This window comes from Etheostoma spectabile, chromosome 16 (assembly GCF_008692095.1).
Source record: "Etheostoma spectabile isolate EspeVRDwgs_2016 chromosome 16, UIUC_Espe_1.0, whole genome shotgun sequence".
NCBI lineage: Eukaryota > Metazoa > Chordata > Actinopteri > Perciformes > Percidae > Etheostoma > Etheostoma spectabile.
In genome coordinates, this window is record NC_045748.1 from 11,521,459 (window position 1) to 11,528,986 (window position 7,528).

At 38.2% G+C, this 7,528-nt stretch overlaps 1 protein-coding gene across 2 annotated transcripts in view; it reads left to right on the forward strand.

Annotated features, from left to right (window-relative positions):
- Window positions 1-1,510: 1,510 nt before the first annotated feature.
- Window positions 1,511-7,528, forward strand: part of tnca (tenascin Ca) — a 48,652-nt gene continuing 42,634 nt past the window's right edge. For both annotated transcript variants that reach the window (XM_032539595.1, XM_032539596.1), the window contains exon 1: window positions 1,511-1,975. The gene's annotated coding sequence lies outside the window, so the exon portion shown is untranslated. The remainder of the gene's footprint in view (window positions 1,976-7,528) is intronic.

Below are 7,528 nucleotides of genomic sequence, written 5' to 3' on the forward strand. Positions count from 1 at the left end.
AAAATCTGTATATAAAGAGCTAATTCGGCTAACCTTAAGCTGAGACAGCATGTAATAACTTTAAAAGACCCTCAAAATAAAACCTGAAAATAACAGTTGAAATAAATAACGTTGTTACGTTAGCTGTAACCTGTTTTTCCCATTGTTTAGTGGGAGTTGACAGTATTTTAGACTGAATCAAGCAGTCCGCCAGCGGTTAGCCAGATTTGCTATTAGCTAAACTAACGTTAGCTTCCCAGTGGAGGCTAACGGCAGAAGCGTGGGAACAGATTGTGATTTGTTAAGTGTCGTAAATCCTCATAAAACAGGATTAACATCTTGCGCATGTGCACAGATCAGCAACAGACAGCTCCCCCTCCTCACCACCATGAGTTCCACCAATCAGAGGCGTCACTGTGGGATTGTTCAGGATTGTGGGTAATGAAGTACTTATCCAAGACATCGCAAATAAAAGACATTTATCTCAAAACAAGGTTGGTGCCCCATGAACCTCCGGCATCTGTATGAGCATATACAATCGCTTAGTCATGTTGTAGCTGGATTTAAGTCTACCATCAACGATTATGATTGTATGGTTTATACTCCAGATGTCAATGGAGAAATTGCGTTGTATTTTTACTTCCAGGAACCCACTGTGGGCGGGACTGTTGAGTTCTATAACATCCAACTTTTACAGACAAAGAGGGGGTTCTTGTGGCAAACAAGCATACGGGGTTCCCCAAAACGTGTTTTGTTTGTCAGGACCAGAAACATAAATCTGTGGGCCAAAGATTAGTTTTCCAAGAATTCTTTTAGGGTAACCTTCTAAGAAAACTGATCAAAGACGCAAAGAGGGTATCCATGTCAGCTTTTCCTCTGACCCGCTAACTACACGAACACAGAATATTTACGACAGTATTAACACAACAGCTTTTACTGTCTTCTCTTTAAGAACACAGACTGGCTGACTTGGCTTTAACTCTAGTCTTCTTCATTCTATCAATTTTATTGCATATACATCTAAGTAATATTCAGGAGAATATAGGAGATGGAGTGATAATGTCTTATTTATTCACCTGATAGGTCAAAAACAAAGAAGATGCATTTCACCAAATATTATGACAAAGATGCCCTTATTTTTAATTTTCACATTGTTCATGTCATATATCTCTGCACAACAACATAAAGCTGCCACCATGACAAAAAAATCAGCTCAGTTTTTTTTCTTTCAACGGGATCCTTTTCGAATTACTACTAGGGCTGGGACTAACGATTAGTGGTTTGGTCTATAAAATGTCCGAAAATACTGACAAATCTATGTTCTCCAAAGCCCAAGTAAGATTAAATCAAATCAGTTTTAAATGCTCTCCTGAACCTGTTAACATGTGAATATCACAAACTGCAAAAATCTATTAAAACATGTTTAAAAAACGTTATTCCGCCTTAAGTTGTCCCACTTAACTCATGGAGACAGTAGATTATACAAAACATCCAATAAAAGTAGACATGTTTGGTGATAAAAGTTCCATCCAAGTGTAAGAGCGCAGCGTTCAGAGCGCTGTACCCAGACAAGCATGCCAGCTCTAATCCCTCTCTGTCTGGAAGCACTGACCTCTTTTGTTCATTTGATGGCTTATTACCGGTATTGATTTTGGCTCCTTTATTTTTACAGACTCCCTGCAGGGAGGCAGATGACCCATGCACATATCAGCTACTGTTGACTACACCAGCAAACGTTTCAAATTGGTTCTGCTTAAGATAAGTTCATTGTTTACTTCCTATATTTTTTTTTACTGTAAACAACAGAATGGGTGCTCCATTGATGGATCAAATGTCTCCTGTTGTGATACTGGATTGTGTGCGATGCTCTTGGATTTGACTCGGCATGCATTTTGGGATTTGTGTGGTCGCATGGTTGAAGGAGGATTCTTCTCGAGGACTTAATTTCATCTGTTCCAGTTGAACGGGAGTTAAAGTGGACAAAAGTTCTTGAACTGTAAGTGCTAAGAAATTCCTGTCTGACTTCTTTTTACTCTGATGTTTTGGGGAAATGGACAAACATCCTTGGTTTTATTTAGCAGACATTAATGCCATAGTTCTGTGAGAATATATTTGGTCACTGCTGTGTTGGAACAGTTCTGTACAAAGTACGCTATATTTTTAAATTAGTAAGTTCATGAAAATCCCCAGTGGTGGCATGCAACATTTTACTCATGTACTATACTTAAGTAAAGTATAAGTTCCTCAAAATTATACTTGACTATTTCCTTTTTATACTTCTACTCTACCACATTTTGGATGCCTAAATTGTTCTTTTTACTCAACATTTATTTGACAGCATTAGTTACTCGTTACTTTGCAGCAAAATTGCTGGAACACCGTTGAACAACCTTCATGACCTGTACAAGTACAGATCCTTAAAGAAAGCCAAGTCCATCTTGGCTAATCAAAGCCATCCACTAGGGTGTAAATTTATTTTGCTACCATCAGGGCGCAGATACAATCATCCGCGATGCAGAACTGATTCAGAAGGTCATTTATTCCTTATCCATCTGCATTAGGAATGACTTTTCGTAAAATGTAACTCTTGTAATTATTTTGTTGTGTTTTTTAGTGTGCTTGGTGTCTATGTAGCCTACTGCTAAATGTACACTGAATTGTCCTCCTTTTTTGTGGATTATTTTAGCCATAAATACAGTATTTTAGAGTGCTCCCTTCAAAACGTTTTTTTTTTTTAGTATCTAGGCTCTTTTCTTGCATGTTATCATTTCATTTAAGTATACATTTTGTTTTATCTAAGTCAATTACCATGTTGAGAACAAAGACCATATTTGGATGTAAAACACACTTGTAAAACCGCCAGTATCCATTATCCAATGTCCAGTATAAGGATGTTATTAGGGTTAGTTGTATAATGGAAAACAAAGGGACTATTTTACAACACATGTTTTCTAATTATTAGCACTATAAAAGAACAGGGAATAGTAGGTCACAGCTGTAACTTTGTCTATTGTTTAGAAGTTGTAGAAAACAGCAGCTGGATGATTTGTCAGCACATCTGGTTAAGAGCGACGACATCCACCATTTAAGCTCCCTGCTTCGCTGAGCTTTCCCCCGTCTCTTGCACTGTTCGAGATGTTTGTGTTTTCCTCACCATGGTTTTAGAGACAGCAGTCACTTTCTCCTGGAGATGGGGATGGCAGTTTGAGGCAAACAGAAACTAATGCCAAATGCAACACAACCCCAGTATGTCAGAGTGCAAACTGCAGGGGTCAAATCTCTGTATCCTTGCAGGGCCAGACGCCGGTTTGTCATGGTGACACTGTTTCTAATGCAGTAATTGTAACTATATTCCTCCAGTATACATTTCTCTCGGCAGCATGGGACAGAGTGGGTTGCAATTGCAAAAACAAAAAAAAGTGTCAGTTGTTGGCTTTTTAAAACAACAAAAAATATTATTTTTTTTAATTTATAAGTTGCTTTTCTATTTATCAGAAACTGTCATGTGGGCACTTGAGGAAAAGTCAGGGAATCGCCAAATTTAGTAGGCTTTGTCCTCTGGGTATAATGAATGTCTCATGACAATCCATCCAATGGTTGTTTAGATATTCTTGTTTCCAGCTTGCCACTATGGATAAAATTACTTCTTTTATTAGCATTGTTTAAACTTTCAGTTGCATTGTTCTGAATGGAGATTTTGTCCTTCACTTCTTACACTGGATTAGCTTTATGAAAGGATTGCTTCTCTTCATTGCCAGTATGGATTGGGCAAATGATTACAGCGCCCGATAACTCTTTTTAATATGAAATAAAATTGTGAACCGTTTAAGATGTTAAGATGACTTTCTTATTGGTGACGGCAGAGTGATATCAGCTGTGGTTGTTTTTAAAAGTTTTGATTACATTCCATTTGCTTTCCAGTAATTACTCCGATTAATGGACACTTGGTACGGTGATGTTTAACTTAACGTAGACATGTTTACCCAGTAGTTTGAGTTGAACTTGTGTTTTCAGTAGCCTGATAAGCATGACATCTTGTGTTTGGATCACAAAGCAGCTGCTTCTTGATAAACTTTTGGACTGCTCTGTTTGAGTTGACCTGATGTCAACAATGTCCCATCTTAAGCTTAATTTGTATTTCTCAATGTAATGGTTGATGATAGTCTGCTGAAAATTATTAGAGGTGTCTGTTTGGTATTTGGTACACGAAACAGCTCTTCAAGAGAACGATCTCTCCTGCAAACAGAAAAATAGCAACACATGGACGTCTTAAAGCTGCTTTAAACAATAACATTGAAGTCTTTTGACTAGTAGAGCAGGTTGAAGATTTCCTCTGCTGATTGGCACCTAGTTATCTTTGTCTCCCTTTTCTAAATTCGTCTGCATCACTCCTGTAAACGACATGACCTCATGTGGTAAATATTTGGTTGTACCTAGTGTGCATTTGTCAATGTCTCCTACCACATTTTATACAAATAGAATCATGAGCAAAAAATGTTCATGGCTTTTCACGCATCTATGGTGCTAAAGTTTCCTCCTGTAGCGGTTCTGGCTCATTCAGACTGAAGCCTCCTCTGTGATACCTTTAGTATATTACTGTAAGTCAGACATGCTTTAGTGTAGCTTTGGATACATTGTTGTATACACTTTAGTGTACATTTGTACAGTACATTAGTGACTGTGTGTGATGGTGGTGCAGATGATGTTTTAAGTTGATGGCTTTTCTGCAGATGGACAGCAACTGCAGAATATTATCTCCATGTAATGTTTGCCACATTCAACACGTTTTGTTTCCAATGTTAATAACAAAGATGAGCCAAATTTCATTAATCTCATCTGACAGAACAAATCTCATTTATGTATCTCTTCTTTATCCGGTATAAAAGGATCTCGGAAAGATAATGATCAGTTGCAGACACCTCTGTCCTTCCTGTTATCTGCAAAAAAAATGGTGTGCTGTGCAGCCTCAATGTGACCTGACAGCTAGTTTTGAAATATACCTTAGCTACATAATGTATTTATTTTAGGCTGGGTGTAAACTTTATGCTCTCTATGCAGCAGAACCAGTGTTGACAGTTATTGATGTCCAGCTGGCTCATCTGCACATCAGAGGAGATAATTTACCTCTGTCTGTTCCCAGTTGAATTTGGTGCAGTTGGTATGTGTTAGCTCTGCCATTTTTAACTCCACTGAGCCATATTTACTGTTGTACCAAAAGTATTTCAATAAAAATAGTTGGTGCTAAATCGTTTTGATTAGCCTCAGATAAAGAAAAGGGTTTCATTTTTTATCATTTACCATTCATTTATGTATATACTGACCACAGACATTTTTATTTGACTATTTGTCATATGGATGTAAAACTACTGACCTCACAGTGAAAGACGTCACGGAAGTGAGAACGATTGTTTCATGCTCCCACACATTTTCCATATGCCCTCGTCCCAGCAGAGACCGTAGAGTTCCTGCAGCTGTGTGCATGCAAGTGCTGAGTAGCTGCTAACTAAGGCCAGACTGAGTAACCTCTGTGAAGACCAGCCATCTCCCACAGTGGGGGAAATGTCAGCTGGATGGAATGAGGCTGGCCTAGAAACCAGGGAGGCCAGCAGCTCAGCAGAGACCAGTACCAGTGGAACTTATCCGGGACTGGTTTCAGCTTTATGCCATAACCTTTGAAGGCACAAAATAACATGTTTGGAGCCACACTTTTAAACTGCCAACACAGCATAGAATCAGCAGAGCATGAATAAACTGAAGAGAAAGATTTCTGTTGACCGCCAATGAAAATGTCCACCCTGTAATTTAAGTTATTCTTCTTTATAAAGTACAGAAGATGGTGCACATTTTAAAGCCCATCAAATACTGGATTTTTGAGACTGATATTGATATTTGGCAGGTTAAAAAAATATGTTGAAGATAGTTGGCTCAGTGGTTAGAGCAGGCACACATGTAATTTGAGGTGTATGCTTTGACCCAAAGGTCCAGGGTTTGAATCCTACCTGTGATGATTTATCACCTAGCTTTACTGTCAAAAAAAATTAAAGGTGGAAAAGCCCCAAAAAGTCATCCTTCACCCTATTGTGGTGCAACAAAGATATTTGCAAAATTTGTTTTTCTTCCATTGACTGATTTAGCTCTGTACATCTGCGAAATTCACACGTAGAAGCTATTTTTAAAGGAGAATTACGGTCGTAGCTCTGTTGTTTGTAAATTTAGAGTGCTGTCAGTAGAGAGAAAAACGAAACCAATCGTTGCTGCCTACACTGTGTTATCTTCCTGCTAGAGTTAGCACTCAACAGGCTTAAACAGGGCAAGTTTTAAACGTGTTTTCAGCCTCTTAACATGTTCCAAATGTCTTAAAAGGGCCTAGCCATGTGCAGGGATTCCTTCTGAGTGAACACAGTAAATCTAACTGCTGTAGATGGGAAAGAAATGCATGCAAGTTTTTCTAATTCTAATTCAGCTGTGTTTAGTTCCTGTGTTGATACTGCAAGGAGGGCTTCGGGACCATCTACATACAAACTACAACACAGAAAAGAGATAAAACATATTTTCAAAAATAAAGTAAGTGCTGTAGGACAACTACTAGGAGGCAAGTTATAATTGAGGTACGTTTTGGAGACATTATCTTATTTAATCTTTATATTGATAGCCTACATATTTTTGTTTTATCTCTTTTCTGTGTTGTGGTTTGTAGACGGTCCCTAAGTTCTCAAACTGCTGTCTCAACACCGGAACTATACACAGCTGAATTAGCACAACTTTCATGCATTTCTGTCACATCTAAAGCAGTCAGATTCACTGTGTTCCCTCAGAAGGAATCACTGCACATGGGTAGGCACTTTTAATGACATTTGGAACATGTTAAGAGGCCAAAAACATGTTTAAAACTTGCCCTGTTTGAGCCTGTTGGGTGCTAATTTTAACAGGAGGATTATACGGTGTAGGCAGCACAGATTGGTTTTGTTACATAAGAAAACACATCAGAGCGGGGCAGAACATTCACACAGGCGGGAAAACATGAGACAGGAAGTAAAACCAGACAAGGCTAAACAGAAAAACTGATAATAAAACAGGAAACCGAACATACAACAGATACATACAACCACAACACTTTAGTTAAGTAACTTATTGATTGTTTTTCCTATCAAATGTGTTTTTCCAACATTTTTATGTATTCAACTATATTTGTGGTGGCTTGAGAAAGCATTAAATTTGACTTTAAAAATTGTGCAAGAACCCTGTAGAGACTCAAACCTAGTCTGGCATTTCTGTACTGTAATTTATTGTTACTTAATGACCAACATAAACACAATAAAATAGACCTTAAGTTTATACCATTTGATTTGGGACCTACCAAAGGAGTGCAAGATAAATCTGAGGGTTATAAAGATGATTAATCAGAGAGGTATTTTCAGAACTCTCTCTACAGTTCTAGCAGTCACAATCAATCCAGACCCTCTCTTCTTTCACTGTTGGGATTTGTTCCTAAAGGGATACGGTTACTTGCTGGGGGCCATGCAGTAGTTGCCTTTACTACCCTTCTTGC